This window comes from Cervus elaphus, chromosome 9 (assembly GCF_910594005.1).
Source record: "Cervus elaphus chromosome 9, mCerEla1.1, whole genome shotgun sequence".
Taxonomy (NCBI): Eukaryota; Metazoa; Chordata; class Mammalia; order Artiodactyla; family Cervidae; genus Cervus; species Cervus elaphus.
Genome location: NC_057823.1, coordinates 24,441,296 through 24,459,718, shown reverse-complemented (window position 1 = coordinate 24,459,718; position 18,423 = coordinate 24,441,296). Strand labels below are relative to the sequence as shown.

Below are 18,423 nucleotides of genomic sequence, written 5' to 3'. Positions count from 1 at the left end.
ATAGATGGGGAGATAGGTTGCTAATTTTGGAATACTTGTATGATGTCATTTACTAAAAACTGCTGCTTTGTGCTGCAGAATGGCTTCATCATTCTCCCATCAGGAGTGCCGTGAAGGGTCCCTTTTCCATCATCTGCCAGCACTTACTATTATCTAATTTACTAATTTTTTGTCAAACTAGTAAGTTAAAGCAGAACTCCATTTCTGTTTTAGTTGAGCACCACATATTGTTCTGCCACTTGTGAATTGCCTGTTTGTCTCGTTTGCTCTTCCTTTAGGTTTCTGATATTTTTTTGTCTGGTTTTCATTTTGACCCTTATATATTGGTATGCTCACTAAAATGTTAATCCTTCATGGAATGGCAGTGTTATAAATCATCCCCTAGTCTGGTCACCCATCTGTTAACTTTATTTATGGTCTTCATTTATTATTATTATTAGCACCTTTGTTAAGATATAATTTACATACCATAAAATCCACCCATTAAAAGGATACAGTTCAGTGGTTTATAATATATTTGCAGGAGGTGTAACTATCTCCATAATCTAATTTTAGAACATTTGTATTACTTCATTAGCAATCACTCTCCAGCAGCCCTTAATATTCCCCTCTCCAGCCCTAGGCAAGCACTAATCTACTTTCTGCCTCTATATACTTGCCTTTTTCAGGCATTTTGTGTAAATGAGATTGTATAATATGTGGTTTGTTGTGACTGGCTTTGTACACTTAAGAGTAATCTTTTGGAGGTTTATCCACATTATAGCATGTATCAGTAATTTGTTCCTTTTTATTGCCCAGTATATTCCATCCTGTGGCTATACTGCATTTTGTTTATCCATTTATCAGTTGATGGACATTTAGATTGTTTTTGCTTTCTGGCTATTATGAATAATGTTTCCGTGAACACCCACGTACAAATTTTTGTGTAAGCATATATTTTAATTTCTCTTGGGTATATACCTATTAATACAAGTGGAATTGCTGGATCATATGGTGTGTCTGTGTTTAAACTTCCAGTTCGTGCATGCAAAGTCACTTCAGTTGTGTCTGGCTCTCTGTGACCCTATGGACTGTAGCCTGCCAGGCTCTTCTGCTCATGGGATTCTCCAGGCAAGAATACTGGAGTGGGCTGCCATGCTGCCATACTTTTCCCAAGTAGCTGCAACATTTTACATTCTTACCAGCAGTGCATGAGTGTTTCAGTTTGTCTACATCCTCACCAACACTTGTGTATATTTTTTATTATAGCCATCCTAGCAGGTGTAAATTTCTAGCTCGTTGTGGTTTTAATTTGCACTTCCTGGATGACTAATGATATTGAGCATCTTTTAATGTGCTTATTAATTATTTGTATATCTTCTTTGGAGTAATGTCTGTTCATATCTGTTTGGAAAATTTGATTGTATTTGTTACTGAGTTGTGTTATTTATATATTGTTTCTTTTTTCTTATGACATCTGAAATCATCAAGGTGTCTTTGGCTCCATTCTTTCCTTCCTTAATTTCATTCAGTGACTTGGAATTCTGTATCCTATTAGGAGCCCTAAGCATAGGTAAACATTTTCCTACAAATGCTAAAAATTAATTAAAATCTCCAATTTCATCCCAAACATAAGAAACATTTTAGCATGTTTTTAATCCTCTTCTTCTCCCACAGGCACATGCACATGTGTGTGTCTGCCTGAGAATTATTGAAATAATCTGGAAGCTTCTTATTGTTATTAACTCTTCATGCTTCAAAATACATTTTTATTTTTCTATTTTAGAAGTCTTTTCTTAAGAATTGCATTAATTTGTAGCATATTTGCAATTACCTATCACACCAAGATAGGAAGGCTTGAACATATGTTTATTTTAGAGTTTTGATTGACATACTGAAAATTTTTAGTGATTTGTGTCTCAAGAGTAGTGCCTCTCTGGGTCTCTTTATTTCTCAAAAGTATTATGTGGAATCCATGCTATTCTGATCCTCATTTGACCTTTGCCAGAACAAAAGCATTCTAAAATATTTGCAAATGCTAAAGTCACTTCCTCATATTTTACTGAGTTTACTTTAGCTTGGTTAAACCAAGTGCAATATCAGTTTTGCAATATCACTAGCTGAAAGTTTATATAATTGCCTTCCCCCCTGCGTCAGAAACTGGCCAGAGGAATATGAAAATAGCTTTGAAAAATTCAGCTGCTGAATATCTTATACTACAAAGCTAAACATTTTTGTTTATGACAGTATTTGAGGGTGAAGTAAATCAGGCACTCTAATAGTAAAACTATGGTAAAACTGACTTGGATGGAGTTTATCAAAACCTTCTTAAAGTGTCCATATGTTTTTATCCCAGTAATTCTACTTTCAGCATGTATCCTAAAACACATTTGCCTTTGGGCTTTTTTCAGGTGGTACAGGGTATAACTCTAGGTGGGGTATATTTGCAGCATTACGTAACACTGACTCCCATGGTGAGAAAGTTATTCCTCTGGTCGATTCCTTTCCAATCTTCTGATCACGGGAAGGAGAAAAATCTCAGCTTGGTACGAGTATGTTTTTAACACCGTGTTAAGCCTTCCTAATCTCCCACTTGATATGAAAGGATGAGCAAAGCGATAGCAATATCAACTATATTTTCATGACACCATCGTGTTTTCCATTGTACTTAGTCTTATGACTGCCTTCATTTATGACATTTAATGCTGGCTTTCCATTTACAGTAGTAAATAAGGTTTGCTTTTAAGACATTTATCTAAGGGTAGAAATGAGTTGATTTAAAGAGAAATGTTAAGTACAGTATATATGACATTTAATTATGGGAAAATAATAATAGTGATGTATGGATGGCTGAAAGGTGTGAAACACAAGCCTGAAAAATAATCTGGGCTTCAGACACAGATTTTAAGTGAGGAGGTTTTCTTATAGATGGGGCTCTTCCTCCCAGTCTGACTTCTGTTATCATGAAATTAGAAACCAGCCACTTGTCCAGCAGTTAGGGATTAATTAAGAGATTTTGATACCACGGAAAAATAGTGATAGAATAGTGCCAACTATTAAAAGTGTATTTAATGACATGGAAAAATTGTATACTATTAGATAAAACAAAGCTGGTTGCAAATATGCACAGGATCCTAATATTGTTAGAAAGTGTATGTTTGTATGTATGTCTGTGTGTGAGAATCTCAAAAATTATTAGAAGAAATATTTGCAAATAAGTTACCTCTGAACCATTGGGACTACAGGAAATTTTTGTTTTTTTCCACTAATAAACATGTCACTTTTGTCAACAGAAAAACAGTTTATACAAATAACTGTTTTAAAATGAACCCATTTAAATGGTCAGGACTGCCTGGTATTTTGCTGTCTGTAGGCACTCCTGCGTCCTTGTATGTATGCTCCCAAAACCCAGACCGGTCTCTGTGGTCTGCAGAGCCACAGGAGCTTGAGAAGACTTCTTGTTACCACTCAGTGTCCTCCAAGGTATTCTTAGTGTTTCTATGTTTATACTTTTGGAGTAAAACAGAATATATCTAAAATTCCCTGAAATAATTTTTATTGCCTCTTCTTCTCAGTAGCCCTATTAGGTTGGGCCAGATTAGAATCCCACTTTCTTAGCGGGTCTGAATCATCAGATAGGAATGGAGGAGATGGTGAGAGAGGGTCTCCTAGTTTCTCCTTTATTCTCTTTCTGTAATTTCTGCATTATTCTACTGACCATGAAATTTCTACATGTTGGGTAAAACCATCTTTCTGTTTCACATGGGTTTAAGATATGTATATTTAAATTTTGGATGCCTCCTTTCCAGGATTACAAAATCTCTCTTAGGAAGGAAAAAAAGGTTCACAGCAAGGCCTCATGCTTGGCCAGAACACTTGCTACTTTTTTCCTGGTAGAAATTCCTAGGTTGTTACTTCTTAGAGCATATTCCTGGAAGTCCCTGGACTTCTTTGTGGGAAAGGGGTTGGCAGGTCCCTGTCAACTGAACAAATGGTATCTGTGTCTGGAGGTGGTCTCACAGCCCTGTGCAAACTTCCTCCTTCTGCAGAGGGTGGTGTTCTCTGCCTAGGGTGAGCCGGGCAGGTCCTGAGCCTAAAGAAAGCCTGCTTCAGCATTCCAGTAAGGTCTGGAACTTGACTGGCCAATACCTCCCCTCCTGGGGTCCTTCTGCTCCTCTTCACCTGTCTGCCACTGCTGTTGTTTAGGCTCTCCCATCTCTTGTCTGGGGGACACAGTGACCTCCAGCTGGTCCCTGCCTCCACTTCCCCTTACTTATAGTATGTGTTTTACAGAAGCCAATGTGTAGTAATGTATTGTTGCTATAACAAATGAACACAAAATTAGTAGCTTTTAACAATCCAAATGTATTATGTTACCATTGCAGAGTTTTCAGAAGTGCTCTTTTCCTTCTGGAGCTCCTGGAGGACAATCATTCTGTTGACTTTTCCAGCTTCGGGAGGCTTCCTGCATTCCTTGGCTCATAGACCCTTCCTCCACCTCTAAACTAACAAGTGTTTCTCACGCTGCAACACTCTGACGCTCATCCTCTGAATCTCACTTTGCCTCCCTCTTACAGGGACACTTGTGATTCCATTGGGTCCACCTGGACAATCTCCCCATCTTGAGATCCTTAATCATATCTCCAGTGCTCTTTTTGCCTTTGTAAGGCAATATAGTCATAGCTTCTGGGGATTTAGATATTGACTTCTTTGGCGAGACCATTAGACCATTATTCAGTCTACACTATAATGTAATCGTTTAAAAACACACTCATCCAACCATGTTACTTCTCTGCCTAAGGCCCTGGTGTGGTGCTCTCCTCAAAGGATAAGGACCTCCTGTGGCTGGAAGTGCCATGCAAGGGCCACACCCCTGCTCCCCTCCTTCCATTTCCCGTCTCCCCACTCTGCCTCTGCTCTGCTGTCTGTGATCCAGCCTTTGCACATGGTCTGCTTTTTACCAAGGGTGCTTCTCCTTCTCCCACTCCATCCCAGGTTCCTGAGCTCCCTAAGATGCTCTCACTGGGATCCATGCTGTTCTGCTATCACACCTACTACAGGTTAACATCTTTGCTTTTACTTAGGTGATCATATGCTTCTCCTGTATGAGTAAGTAACCCTTACAGTCAGGGGCCATGTCTATTTTCATCCCATCCGTGCATCTCAGTACGGAGTCTGCTTGTGGCGAATGGTTAGTAAGCACTTGGAAATGAATGAATAAATGAATGAATATTAGCAGCATGGTCATCACCCTCTATCTCCTTTACCCTGCTTTTTTCTTCTGTACAACATTTATCACCTCCTCTATTGTGGCTTCCCTCCACTAGAATGGAAGCTCTGTGAGAGCAGGGACTTTGTCTTTTGCGTTCATGCCGTTATTCCCAGGTCCTAGAGCAGCGTCTGCTCTATAACGGGCATTTGATAAATATTCAGGGGATGGATGATCTGGGGGATGTTCAGAATCTGTCCCAGAGTTTTCTTATCTGACCCTTCTTTGAAATAAGGTATTTTACCAAGTTTTTCATTTTAGTTATTCAGCTTAACTCAATAATCAGGCAAATTGGCAGAGACCTCCTAAAACATTCACCCAATTTTTTTGAGGATTAAATGAGCTAATAAATATAAGGCATTCAGAGCAATGTCTGGCACATGGTGAGCCCCGTATAAGGGTTTGCTGATATTAAGATGGACTTGAGCCCTTGATTGTTTAGAATTTTTACCATGTCTCAGCTCTGTGGTCGGATCCCAGATGCAGAACTGAGTGAGTTCTTCTGTTTCTTGCACCTGGACAGGACCCAGGTGTTTCAGCCCAGGCAGGAGGGCTTCAGGTGGGTGATTTGAGCCGTAACTTGTGTTTTTTTCTGTTTTGCCTGCAGATGGCGGTAGGCCCTGGACTTCCCTGCCCTGCAGGCAGTGATGAGGCTGGGCAGCAGAGAAACAAGAAAATGGACTCCCTCCTCCTGAAGACAAGAATGCCAGCCACCAGCCATGGGTGAGCTTCCAGCTTGACCAGAGTTTTTCTCTTATTTGTTCCACATTATTGGTTTTTGTTGTTATATAGGATTGATATAGACCACAGTTGTTTGATTTGGAGGTAGTTTGTTGATTTTCACAGTTTGTTTATAAAAACAGAAAAGCAATAGCAGTGAAACCAGAAATATTACTGGAATGTTACTGGAATATATACTGGCATATAAGGGAATGGAGGGCCAGGTGGTCATCCTCTGCACTGGGAGTGTGGTATCCCTTCACTTATGCTCCTCGGGCCTGTCCCTTTTGTCATCCTGGGAGCTGGTACCCGCCCAGGCAGACCCTTTAATTCGGCAAGTGAGTGGTAAGTTGGAAATACGCGGTGTTCTCTGCGTGGACTTTGTGGTCCTTTTTGCAGCTGCTCACTGGGCACGTTGTTCCTGCACTGCTGGAGAGACACCCCTGGGCCAGGAAGGCCCAGGGTTCCTTTCTCCTCACCCTGACCTTGTTGCCCTCACAGAGGGCTTCTCCCCCTGGTCTCCCCCTGATCCCACGCTGGGTAATTTCACAGCTCTCGTTTATCTGTCCTAAAACCACCATTGGTGTTGTAATCTGAGCAGCTGGAGTAGAGATTGCTTCTGTTCTGTTTTACCCCAGTTTGTGAGACTTGTCCTCAGCAGGCAGTAATTCTAAGTTTTATATTTGGTAATAAGAATACTTTCTGTCCGGAACGCTGAGGACTGCTACCCCACTTCTTGGCATTCTGATGGGGTCTCGCAAAGGCCTTCCTTGATTTTCAGCATCTTCTAGGTATGGTGGTGTTCTTCCCTGAGCTGCAACCCCTTCGGGGCCCTGCCCGACAAGAGTCCCGGGACATCTTCCCTCTCGGTGTCACAAGCCTTTGCGAGGAACCTGATGTTCCCGCGACCTTCACCGCAATCCGCGCCAGCTTTGCCTCAAGCCTCTGTGTGTTAGGCACTATGCCCCACGGTTTACAGCTTATTCAGCCTCCCTGCAAACTTGGTCAAATAAGTGATACAATTCATTTGTTTCCAATGTGGAAGCCAGGACTCAGAGATTAGATTACTTTCAGAGCGAAAATGTAACAAGCCAGAGTGGCAGCCCAAGGTCTCTGAAGCTCTTGCCTGTTATCAGAAATTTAGGCTGCGCCTTCCCTGATAGCTCCAGTGACAAAGACTTCGCCTGCCAGTGAAGGAGACATGGGTTCCACCTCTGATCTGGGAAGATCCCATATGCGGCAGAGCAACTAAGCCCCTGCACCACGACTATTGACCTCTGTGCCGCAGCTACTGAGGCCCGCGTGCCCTAGAGGGTGGCCCCTGCTCGCTGCAGCTAGAGAGAAGCCCTCCCTGCACCGAAGACCCAGTACAGACCCCCCAAAATAAATAAAATTATTTTTTTTGTTGGTGAGACTGTCCACCTACAGGTAGAAGATGAATTATATTTGCATACGTGTATCTGTAATACACTTCTTTTCTCATATTTTATTTAGCCTGAACTGTTGGCACACACTGGTAAAATTTGCCTTTATTACTGTTTGCCTTATGTGCATCATTATGTGTACCAGTTGATGCAGGGTAGTTCAGTAGTTCATCTGAAGAACCTGTAACCTCCATAAGTTGGAAAGGTTTGATTTCAAAAATCTGAAGTCTTCCTCTGCACCTGGGAGGTTTGGTGAGCTGTTTGAGGAGGAACAAACGGACAAACTCTAAGAGTAAATCTTTCTCAGCCTAGTTCTAGTAAAACTGACACAACCCAAGTCTAAGTTGTTGTCAAGATCAGCTGTTTTATAAACCAGGTCCCTAATAAGTACCTGCTAATATCTGAATGTTTTAAAATATTACAGTTAAAACTGTGGTCCATGAAAGAAAAGCTGTCCTTTGTCCTGTGGGACTGCTTTAGGGCACTTATCCTCAGGCCACTCAGGATAGCCTTGAGGACAGATTAATTCTGGGTGTTTCAAACTGATAGATTTATACAGCAGTCTCAGAAATCACAGTCACTGACTTGGGATTGTGGAGTACTTTTTCTGTGTCCTCTTTTTAAAAATTTTTTATTGAAGTATAGTTGATTTAAAATGTTGTGTTAGTTTCTTTGTACAGCAAAATGGGTTATACATATATATATATCCAGTTGTACATATATGTATTATTTTTCATATTCTTTTCCATTATGGTTTATCATAGGATATTGAATATAGTTTCCTGTGCTATATAGTAGGACCTCGTTATTTGTATATTCTGTATATATTAATAATTGTTTGCATCTGCTAATCCCAACTCCCCGTCCTTCCCTCACCCATGCCCTCCCTTCTTGGCAGCCGCAAGCCTGTTCTCTATATCTGTGAGTCTTTCTGGTTCATAGATATGTTCATTTGTGTTATATTTTAGATTTCACATGTAAGTGATACTGTATGTTATTTGTCCTTCTCGTTCGGACTTATTTCACTTAGTATGATAATCTCTAGGTTTATCCATGTTGTTGCAAACAGCATTGTTTTATTCTTTATGACTAATACTCCATTGTATATACATGGTATATCTTCTTTATCCATCCAAAGACAGTTAGGTGGACAATTAGGTCGTTTTCGTGTCTTGGCTATTGTGAATAGTGCTGCTATGAACATAGGGGTGCGTGTATATTTTTGAATTATACTTTTGTCTGGATATATGCCAAGGAAAGGAATTGCTGGATCATGTGACAACTCTATTTTTAGTTTTTAGAGGAACCTGCATACTATTTTCCGTAGTGTTTGCACTAATTTACATTCCCACCAACAGTGTCAAAGGGTTCCCTTTTCTCTATACCTTCTCCAGCATTTGTTGTTTGTAGATTTTTTTTAATGATGGCCATTCTGACCAGTGTGAGATGGTACCTCATTGTAGTTTTGATTTACATTTGTCTAATAATTAGCGACAATGAGCATGCTGTCTTTGGAGAAATATCTATTTAGGTCTTTTGCCCACTTTTCATTTGGGTTGTTTGGGGTTTTTTTGTTATTGAGCTGTATGAGTTGTTTGTATATTTTGGAAATTAGGCTGTTGTTGGTCATGTCATTTGCAAATATTTTCTTCCAGTCCGTAGGTCATCTTTTTGTTTTGTCTGTTATTTCCTTTGCTGTTTGATTAGGATCCATTTGTTTATTTTTGCTTATTTCCATTGCCTTGGGAGACCGACCCAAGAAACCATTGGTATGATTTGTGTCAGACAATGTTTTGCCTGTGTTCTTTTTGAGGAGTTTTATGGTGTGATGTCTTCTTTATGGTGTCATGTCTTCTTTTTAAGAAACAGCTTTATTTAAATATATTTCTCATACTGTGCAATTCACCTATTTAAAATGTACAGTTCAGTGGTTTTTAGGATGTTCATGGAATTGTGCATTCATCACCAAAGTCAACTTAAAACATTTTTAATTACCCCTAAAAAAACCTCTGTACCCCTAATTATTGCCTCCCCAATCTCCCCATTTCCCCCAGCCCCTGAAAACCGCTAATCTACTTTCTGTCCCTATAGATTTGCCTATCCTGGATCATATGAATAAAACCATACAATATGTGGTCTTTTGCATCTGGCTTCTTGCACTTAGCTTGATGTTTTCAAGGTTCATCCACATTGTAGCATATGTCAGTATTCCATTCCTGTCTGTTGCCAAATAATATTCCATTGTATGGGGATACCACATTTTATTTATTCATTCATCATTTGATGGATGTTAGGGTTATTTCTATTTTGGGGCTATTACAAATAATGCTGCAGTGACCATTTTTGTGTACAGGTTTTGTGTGGACTATGTTTTGTGACTCTATAAGCTGTAGTGACCAAGTCCTATTTTTACAAGTATGATAAAGGAAAAGAACTAAGTTGATGCTGTTTGAAATTTAAAGGTACATTTTCTTCGTGTCGATGTAGAATTGCACTCAAAAAGATTATCTAATACCAGGTTAAAATCAAAAGATATTATATCTAATTCTTCTCTTGATACTCTATCTCTTGAGTTTTCTAAGTGGTATCTTTTAATATTCTTTAAAAACACACAAGAAAGAAATATGCATTGGTCCTTAGGTCTTACTTGAGACAATGTAGAATTAGTTTACGTGGGGAGTTAGGCAAGTACTTTTTTCCAGATGTATTTAGTAGATGAGTGGGGGAAGCAGAGGCATGGGCCAGAGAGAGGAACAAGGCAAGAGGAAAATCTCAGGTGATGTTGCTCAGCTTCCCCAGGGCCCACCCCCCTTGGCCACAGGGCGCTGGCCAGTCATACTTAGTGTGCGTATTGCTTGCTCTCTGGGTGTTGTGCTCCACGGCTGAGTGCTTCTGTGTCCAGTTTCACTCTGCTTCTGACTCAGAACGCTCTGGTGTTGAGCTGTTGGTTTTTAGTAAAAGCAGGTGTTAGAAAGAATATGCTGAAGGGTGAATCAGCCCCTAAGGGTCTTTGATAGACATGGTCCTAAAAAACACTTCCTGTCTGTTTGTTGTGTGTGTGTGTGTGTTTTTAACACCAGTTAACAGTTTTCAGTTTAACTGTGTTTTCCTTCCTGAAATCTTGAAGTGAGACTAGTCCTTGTGATTTATTCAATGCATTGTTTTTAGGGAGTTCTTTTACCTGTCAAGTCTGGGTTGGAGGCTGAGGTGGTTTTTTTTTTCCCTTCCCTTGGGTAATAGAGGTAGTATTGGGGAGCATTTTAACTGAATTCTAACCTCAGATGAGTCAGCAAGAATTTTTATGTATTATTTAATGAGATCAGTCCTGAGTGTTCATTGGAAGGACTGATGCTGAAGCTGAAACTCCAGTACTTTGGCCACCTCATGCGAAGAGTTGACTCATTGGAAAAGACCCTGATGCTGGGAGGGATTGGGGGCAGGAGGAGAAGGGGACGACAGGATGAGATGGCTGGATGGCATCACCGACTCGATGGGCATGGGTTTGGGTAGACTCCAGGAGTTGGTGATGGACAGGGAGGCCTGGCGTGCTGTGATTCATGGGGTCACAAAAAGTCGGACACGACTGAGCGACTGAACTGAACTGAACTGAAGGAGGAGACATCATAAGAGAAGAGACAGTTGCCCTCAAGGATCCCGCATTCTGCTTGGAGAGTCAAAACTTTGTTCCTATCTGTTAACATGCAATACTTACACCAGTGAGTGCCCAGAAAAGCCCATGTTGGGGAGACTTCGTGACGCCTGCCCCTGGGCTTAGGTTGACTCTGGTAGGGGAGAAGAAGGTGGGTGTTAGCCCCAAGTGCGCAGGTATGAGAAGGAGCAGGAGTGTTGGAGGAAGTCGGAGGGACCATACCTGGTACACTGGGTTGACTGGATTTTGGTGATGGTGGGATTTGATGATCAAGCCAGGGAGTTTGACTTGATATCACAAAGAGTAGGAAGTAAAGGCGTTTGAACAGGAAGACAGGCTTACTATATAAAGGGGGGACATTTATTTCCATTTTGCACCTGAGAAAAGCAGTGTTTTTCAAATGTTGTCTTTTGAAATGACTCTCCAAAATCACATGGTTGGCGGAGGTTGGATCTTCCAGAACCCAGAGTTCACACACGCACACTTGCGTCTACACCGGCCTGCCTTATCTGCAGAGCACAGGCTGCTCTCCAGTTCATGAAGGCTTCCCCCAACCCTGACCTCATGTGACCCTCTGAATCTGTACATGGCTGCATTTGTTTGTGTCACTCGCTGGGCTGAACCGGTCCAGGGGAGAAAGGAGACTTTGGGCAACTCACTTGCCAGCCTGTCTGAGGCCCTGGGAAAGCAGGGACAGGAACCTAGCCAGGCCTTCATGGTCTGCACAGCAACAGCCCAGACAAGTTCCGAGAGCTGCAGAGACTGACAGGGGAGTTTTGGAGGTACAGGTCCCCAGGTGTGTCTTCCCTCCAGAGTGGGAGCCACAGGGCTGATCAAGATCTGGGCAGGGTGACAGCACAGCTGCAAACACAACACAAGCTGACTCTTGCTGCTACCCTAACCCTCCAGCGCAGGCCAGAGAGCGTGAGGCGCTGTGCTGAAGTTTTCCATTCATTCCTTTGTTTATTCCTTCGTAAAGTATTCGGCAAATAGCTAAGCACTTTAAAGATGTCAGTCTGTGAGATTACAGCAGTAAACAAAACAGCCTGCTTTCATGGAGCTCGCAGTCTGATTCTGGAGACAGGCAATGCCTTTTTTTTTTTTTTTTAATTTTATTTATTTGTTGTTGGCTGTGCTGGATGTTCATTGCCGTGCGGGTTTTTCTCTAGTTGCCGAGAGTGGAGGCTACATGCTAGTTGCGTTGCAAGGGTTTCTCATTGCGGTGGCTTCTCTTGTTGTGGAGCACCCCTCTAGGTCGTGGGGGCTCAGTAGCTGCGGTTCGTGGGCTCTAGAGCACAGGCTCAGTAGTTGTGGCGCACAGGCTTAGTTGCTCCATGGCGTGTAGCGTCTTCCCAGACTAGGGGTCAAACCCGTGTCTCCTGCACTGGCTGGTGAATCCTTTCCCGCTGAGCCACCAGGGAAGCTCTGACAGGCAATGCTTTATGCGGTGTTTGGGAGCAGTAGATGCCGTGAGGGAGAGTCAAGCCGGTGAAGGGCTTAGAGTGACAAGGTAGTCCAGGAACACTTCTTCAACGGGGTCTTTGAGCAGAAGCCTAGGTGAAGTCAGGGAGCAAGCGAAGTGAATGTCCTTGTTCCAGGCAGAGGGAGCAGTAAATTCATAGCCCTGAGTGGGGACTGTTTGCAGAACAGGAAGGAGGCCCGTGCACCAGAGAGCCCTCGGCCGGAGGAGGGGCGAGCCTTGCAGGGCACCGAGGGAAGGTAGGGTTTTGTTCTCCTCCCAGCTCTAGGGTGTGGTTGAAGCATTGTTCCTGGTTGGTTGGCCTCCCGTCTCAGAATTCTGTTTAGACCCTTCCCTAGCAGTATTAGCCACTGTTAGTTCCATTGTCTGCAACTATGAGCCCTGATACAGAGCTTTGCCAGGAGAGGGAAGACCAACTATGGTCAGAATTCAATATTGACCAGCTTTGTCATGAAACAAAATTTGCTTTTAAGGTTAGAAAGGGTGTACTTGAATATTATATTAAAATGTTTAAGTTTTGGTTGGAGGGGCTCCACCTTAACACAAATGGGAATCCTAGTTCTGTTTTCCTCTTAATCTCCCTGCTGAGGGGCTAAGTTGGCCAACTTTGCTTAACCTTTCTGGTGTCATCCATAGAATTTGGCTCGTCGTGGCATTCTTGCCCACAGGAAAGGAAGAGGGGAAAAAATGACTTATTGAGGGTCTTTCCCATCTTGGAGGTCTCTGATTCTATGGACACATGCTACAAAATGTGCTTCAGGGGATTAGGGTTATACCTTAAGTGATGTCCGGGGAGTTGTGATTTTTATTTATATTTCGAAGCCCCTCTTCCCGTTTTTTGTTTTTGTTTTTTTTTGCTTTGAAACGTTTTTACAAGTGTCCTTTATAAAGTAACTCTGTATGTCACAGTGGGGAACAGCTTAGAAAACACATGATCCTGAGAGCCAGAGCCACCCTTTCTAACTGTGTGGCTCTGGGCATGTCTCCTAACTTTCCTGTGCCTCCACAGTTTCCTGCAAATGGCAGTGAAAATAATAGCTACCTCAAAGAGGTCTCTGAAGATGAATGTGCTGATGCATCCAGCATAGGGCCTGGCTCAGAGTAAAACCTCAGTGAATGTCAGCTATGATGACAGTTTAGACCAGGGAGATCGAGCGACTTGCTTAAGGTTATGTGGAGAGTTAGGAGCAAAGCTGGAAATAGGAGACATGGCTCATGGAGTCCCAGGCCAGTGCTTTCTCCCCAGGATTCACTTTGGTGTCCAAGAGAAAATGGTAATATACAGGAACAGTTCTGAGGCTAATCCTCTGGCAGCTGGTACTGGCTGTTGCAGGGGATTGAGGCACAAGGCCTTCTCAACACACGGGACCCTCAGTCTTGGGCATTAGGAGCCCCTCATAGAAGGGCATCCATGGTAACAGATGCTGGGAGCCTCCTTTGTTTTCTGAGAGGCAGAGCAGGGCTGGGGGCAGTGTGCTTCCAGTGTTCTCTTCCCCATTCCCCACCAGACCAGAGCAGACCTGCACCACCCTTGCCCTCTCCCCGGGGCGACACAGACTAAACCTGGAGTGTGGAGGGGCCTGAGCAAACATGCAGGTGGCAGGTGGGCACTCGAGAACTCTCTGCCCTGAGCAAAGCTGGGCCCTCACCCCTACAGCAGGACTCTACGTCAGGCCTGCAAACGGGGTGTGGGAGGAGTCTCCTGAGACCCTCTGACTTGCCCTATGGGGCAGGGATGGCAGATGCTCTTTCCAGCTGCCCTGGTCACCCTGCAGCCCGAGGACTGCTCCCACTGGTCTTAGACACACAGTTGTGGCCCTTGCTCCTAGCAAAGGACTTTTAAGGTCTACCCAAGTGGGTTTTCCCAGGATGTGCACAGCTCTTAAATTTTTGCTTCAGCTAGTATAGCACCGTGGGGAAGTCCACAGTCCGTCAGGCCTGGGCTTGAATCCTGGGTGTGCGTCTTTGTATGTGTACACAGGTGAGTGGGGGTGTACGTGGGAAACTGTTCAGCTTCTTCACCTCTCACTTTCTACATCTGTAAAATGGGAACAAAGAATGCCTACCTCACAGATTTGCAGCTTGAATTAAATACAATAACCTGCGTGAACTGTTTAGCATGTGCATGGCCCATGGTAGCTATTTTTATCATCCTTGTCAAGCATATCAGTAGGCTCCACTAGTCTGTGGGTGGAAACAGCTTTCATGTGTGGTTCAGTCTGTTGAAGGCCGTACATCAGGAGCCTAGAATGACTGAGCCAAAGAGCTCAAGCCTGTCTTTGCTGTACTGTTATCTGTAGTCATTTCTGTTATCCCAGGTAGGTAATCAAGTTTCTGCTGGTGTGTAATGCCATGCCATTCAATTCCCTGTTTCCCTTCTGTTTAGTTCATTGTTCTTGAAAGAAAAAATAGTTACATAGCTAAAATGTATTGAAGGTTTTATAACTAAAAGTTTTATGCATCTTATCTTCTTTAATTCCCATGACAACCAGATGAAGAACCAGAGGGTAAATGAGGCCTAAGGCTACACTGCTGCCACGCAGCAGAGCCGGGCCTCGTGGGTCCAGTTTGAGAGTCCACGCTCAGCCCTGTACCGCCTCCCTGAACAGGGCAGTGGTTGACCTTGGTGGCCTTGAAGAGTCAGGTGGTCTGGTCTGTCCCCCAGCCCCCTCCCTGTGTGTCACAGAGGGGAGAAGGAGAATCTGTCTTCTTGTAGAAGCTTCCCTGAGGACACTGTGACGCTTCCTTTGGTGGCCACTTCAGGGTCTGCAGGGGCAGTGGCTTCCCCCTTAGTCCCCTTGCAGTGGCCTCTCGAGGCCAGTTGTCCACCCTTGAGGGTTGTTCTGTTGAGGGTGTGCTCGGTTGTCAGATGGACACGCTGACAGCGAGGGTGACGTTCCCCTGGCATGCTGAGGGTGGGACCTTCTGCCACTCTGACCGTGGTGCTTGGCATCTGGTGCAAATGTGGCCACTCTTCATCCCTGTCTGCCCTCCAGCCAAGTTGCCTGACCACAGCTGCCTCCTTCCTCAGAGGTCTGTAGGACTCCTGGCTCTGAGAGCAGAGAAAGTGGCCTGCGGGCCCGCTGGACCCCTTGAGGAGATGAGAGGCCGTGTGGCGTGGCCTGCAGTCCCTGGGTTGACGCAGGTGGTGGTGGATCTGCTCCAGCCACAGCAGCCCCTCCAGGGCTCCCCAAGGTGCCCGGAGGCCTGAAAACCAGCATCCACCCTGGGGGGTTCTTCGTTCAGCAAGCACTTATTGAGCACCTATTTTGTGCCTCCAGAGTCCACATGAACGAGACGTCAGGTGCCAGTTGGTGTAGGGCTGTGTCCAGCCCAGCAGGCAGGGCCACCGGTGGCCACCAGGGAGCACCACCGCTCTCAGAAGGACCCAAGGCTGGCAGAGGAGCCAGGTTGGCTGTGTTGCTGTTTATCTGAGCAGCTTCCATGACAACCGGAAGATAATTACCTGAGGTCAAGCAAATGCTGGAGCAAGATTAGGGTGTCTGGATAGGGTGGGGCCTGAACTGTGATTTGGAGACCCTTAAGTGACCAGAATCTTTTGGATGGTCAATTCAGTATGTTTAACTAGTTTGTTAATGCCGCACTGTATTCCAGAAAGGATTCAAAATGACTTTCCATTCAGCAGGTTTCTTAGAGGGAAGAAGGTATCCTAAGCTTGCTCTGAGCTAAATGTTAGGGTTTAGACCTCACAGGGGTCATTTACCAGCTCAGCTCCATGATCCCAGGGCTGGGTCCCTGGAAAGCACAGCCTTTGCTGCCAAAACTGGTTTGCAGCATTTCTGTGCTCACCTCCTGGTTCCTTTGCAACAAGTGGCCCCGATGTCTTCCTGCCTTGAAGCAAACCACGTGACTTAAGAGAAGCAAATCTGACCTCAATTACCAGGTGCAAATATCAGTCACTGGGAGTAACCAGGAGGCCAGTGTCCCTGGTCGTTTTGGCCTCTGGCGTTAAACATTAAGAGTGCACTGTTCAGGGTGTGATAAAGACTGTCTCTCACAGTTTATGGTTTCCAGTAAACCAAGGGACTTCAAGGAAGGGCCAGGGGCAAGGGAGAGACTCAAGGCCTGGCCCAGCGCTGAGCTGGCAGAGCAGTTTCTGCAGGAGCAGAGGGGCAGGAGAGAGGCCACAGCTTCTCAAGGCTGTTTCTGTGGCAGAGCCAGAGAGACATGCTGCCAAGCCATGTGAGGCAGGGCCAGCTGCTACACCCAGCCAGGCAGGTCCGTGTATCACCACCACTCAGGGTGGTGATATGGGAAAGGAAGATTTCTGTTCTCAGTGTGCTGGACACTGCACTTCCTTCCTGCTGGGTGCCAGCCCAGCTGGGAACCCTGAGCACGTTCCTCTGTCAGTCTGAGCAGTGGGCATCTGGAGCCACTCTCACAGAAAGCTGGAGGCGCATTCTCAGCATCTGGAGCCTGCAGATACATGGGCCAAGATTCCTCAGCCTCTGGTCACAAGGACGCTGTAAGCAGGCAGCATATCCCACCTTGGCCTGGGAAGGAGCCGAGGTCCCCCTCCCGGCCTCCAGTGCCATGAGGGAGACGCGTCTCAGTTTCTCTGGATGTCCTACTCCAACAGCTGTGAGAGAAGGTATACATCAAATTAAATCAAAATACAGTAATAGTTGCATGCATTCATTTGACAGATATTTCATGAACACCCCGCTAAATGGCACATACTTTGCCAGGTGCCAGGCATACAGTTATGAACAAGGTTCCTGCTCATATGGAGCTTAGAGTCTAGTGGTGGAGATAGAAAATAATTAAAATAAACACATAAATAAAGTGTCAACACAGTAAATGCGATATAGTAAATTAAAATAACTGATGTGTAATCAAGTGACTGAGTGACTGCTTTGGATCAGGGGTCAGAGGCAGCCTCTGAGGAAGTGGCATTTAAGAGATTCCTGAAAAAGAAGAAGACTGAGGAAAGAGCAGGTGAGCAGCCATAAGGTTACCTGTCCTGACTGCTGTCGGTGCAGGAGAGGCAGGGTGACAGGAGGAAAGGAAGAATGCTATAGAACATATAGTTTGGTTAATTTGATGCCTTGGGATTTGTGACACTTCTATTTTCTGAATTATTTCTTAAACATTCTTTCATTCAGTATCCTTTGTGTGCCAGGCATTCTGCTGAGTGGTGATAAAACCAACATGAGTATGTCAAGGTCCCTCAGGAGGTTTTCAGTCTGTTGGGAGAGTTAGGCCAGGAAACAGGACAGTGTAGTATGTACTGTGAGATGATCAAAGAGAGTTAGTGGGATCATACAGAGGGCTTCCCAGCCCTTTTGGGTGTTGAGAGGAGGAGACAAGTTCAATAAGGCTTCCTGGAGGCAGTGACATCTGGGAGGGTTTGGAGGATGAGGTGAGATTAGTCAGGCGAAGAAGGCAGAGTGTATGTTCCAGGCAAAGAGGATGGCCTGTGCAAAGGCCTGGAGGGGGAGAGTCAGCATGTGTGAGAAAGAGCAGATACACAAGAATGTTCTGCTCTGTAGCCTATACCAGACACTCAAGAGTAGCTTGCAGAGTTAAGACAGATTCCTCAGGGGCCACGTCAGCAGCAGGCAAAGGCTTAAGGAAAGGATTCTGGGGTTCAAGAGCTCAGACAACTCTCTGGACCTCCCTGCCTGCTGGGAGTCATCCCATGAGAGGACCAACTCACTCCAAGCAGACACTTCCCAAATTAGAATATAAGATTCACTTGAACCAGGCACATAGATGCGAGCATGCATGAACATCCATGTGAACAAATTTGACTACTTCATTTTTGGAGGAAAGAGGGTACTGAGTTAAAACCTATTAATCTATGGGTAAGAACAAGATTTTGTATTTAGGGTAGGAATACCTCTTTGCATACTTAGAAGTCTCACTAGGCTTTCTGGCA

General features: G+C 44.4%; 1 protein-coding gene across 1 annotated transcript in view; it reads left to right on the top strand.

Moving 5' to 3' along the window:
- Positions 1-18,423, top strand: part of RAD50 (RAD50 double strand break repair protein) — a 248,484-nt gene that overhangs the window by 2,344 nt on the left and 227,717 nt on the right. Inside the window, exon 2 of the mRNA XM_043912145.1 lies at positions 5,856-5,971. The gene's annotated coding sequence lies outside the window, so the exon portion shown is untranslated. The remainder of the gene's footprint in view (positions 1-5,855; positions 5,972-18,423) is intronic.